The sequence below is a fragment of the Bidens hawaiensis genome, unplaced genomic scaffold (genome assembly GCF_021521415.1).
Source record: "Bidens hawaiensis isolate Kalapana, Puna unplaced genomic scaffold, B.hawaiensis_p1.1 tig00001463_1, whole genome shotgun sequence".
In the NCBI taxonomy this organism is placed as follows: domain Eukaryota; kingdom Viridiplantae; phylum Streptophyta; class Magnoliopsida; order Asterales; family Asteraceae; genus Bidens; species Bidens hawaiensis.
Genome location: NW_027491083.1, coordinates 3,737,916 through 3,739,618, shown reverse-complemented (window position 1 = coordinate 3,739,618; position 1,703 = coordinate 3,737,916). Strand labels below are relative to the sequence as shown.

General features: G+C 33.9%; 1 long non-coding RNA gene across 1 annotated transcript; it reads left to right on the top strand.

The window, feature by feature from the left end:
• The first annotated feature begins 874 nt into the window (after positions 1–874).
• LOC143579823 (uncharacterized) lies at positions 875–1,302 on the top strand. The gene is made up of 3 exons (XR_013143536.1): positions 875–998; positions 1,080–1,161; positions 1,260–1,302. It is a non-coding gene; the product is annotated as an uncharacterized LOC143579823 (long non-coding RNA).
• Positions 1,303–1,703: the final 401 nt, after the last annotated feature.

Genomic DNA, 1,703 nt, shown 5'->3' with positions numbered 1-1,703 from the left:
TAGCCTATGTTAAATTACAAGGCCTTATGGAATAAAGTATGTAAGCGCGTGTGCATGTATATAAAGTTTGTATGAAAGAAGTAAGAGTAAATAAGGTATAAATACGTATCTTCGGATGCGTATGAGCAAGGGTATGAAAGTATTGTATGTTAAATGATTAACTAGAACTCACTAAGCGTAGCTGACTTTTAGTATGCACGCAGGCAAATAGGTTGAGGCAGTTAGCTTAAGGAGGGACACAGGGCATGGACTGAAGAGACTGGCATCCATGATGAAGTGTTATGACTGTTTTAATTAATTATTTATGAAAAGACAATTTGTACGTTAAGACAAGAATGAATGTTTTGTAATGTGGTGTATGAAGTTTTAAATTATTCCGCAAAAGTTTTAATTAACTCTGATTTCAGAATTGTGTTTATGAGTAAATCCAACACCAAAGTAGGGTTACCGGGAACAGGGCCTTACAATATCAAAGCTTTTTTGACCCGCTCGGTTTTAAATAAAATTTATGTCAACACGTTGATAAACAAAAAATTGCACGTCTACGATGTATTCGGAATTTTGTAAAACTTTATATTTTAAATATTATAAAAGAAAATGTCTAACTTATAAACTTAATGAAAAAGGAGCAATCTTGTTGACAAATCCGTGATTGTTCATTAAATTGATGTCAATGATAAAACTTGAAACTTTGTGAAGAATGTCGAGTTTGTCATTTTGGTCAAATGTCTAAGATACCCTTGTGATGATGGAAAAAGAAGCAATGGTGTTCACCATGAAACTTAGTGAAGTAGGGAAATATTGTCATTTTGTGGGATACGAGTACCTTATTAACGTATTGCTAATGACAGGATTGTCAACTTGTTCTGCTCTTAAACGGGCCGTCTTCTGAAAACATGGAAAAAGCTTGTATGACAATTGTGCAAGCCGATGATCTTCCATTTGTATCTATATCTAGTTTAGATACTTCAAGCCTTTGGAAATTGCATGAACTTAAGGTTTGTTTATGGGTCCCACATAATAAATACCAACTTAATAATCATCTTGCCTTTGTAATCTTGATCTGATGTTTATACCAGGAGTCTATTGTATACTTGCAAATGGATAGTTTGAAAGTAAGAGGAATTCCTCACTCGGTGATTGCACCTCTAGCAGTTAGTGGTAAGTAGCCCTTTTCAACAAATGTCAAAATTTTTATTTATTGTCTCTAGTTATGTTATATGATATATATTTTGACTTTTGTGTAATCAAATGTTCAGCATCTAGAGGAGTTGCTTGTGTTTTTGCAATGAGAAAGCGTGCTCTAGTTTACATCTTGGACGAAGACGAAGATGAAATCTCAGATGCTGAATAGCTTCACTATGTTTTTTTTTATGTTTTTTGCCTTTATATTTTCTTTCCCCGACAAGACTAATTTATCCGTCTTTAATGTGTATTAGTGTATATATCGAGGGTAGGGTGACCTTTCAAACCCTGGTTGGATTGAGTTTTGATATTTAATTTCATGATTGGTTCTTATGGTTTACAGTTCTTGCACAATTGGTCCTCATGGTTTGCTAATTACATAGTTAATCCTAAAGATTGAAAATTTGTTCACAAGTGGACCTGAGAGTCACATTTTCAGAACATGGATGGTCATTAACAGCTAACGTCGTTAAAACATTCCAGTCAAGTCCAAAGAAATGACCAAATGGTCACAAATG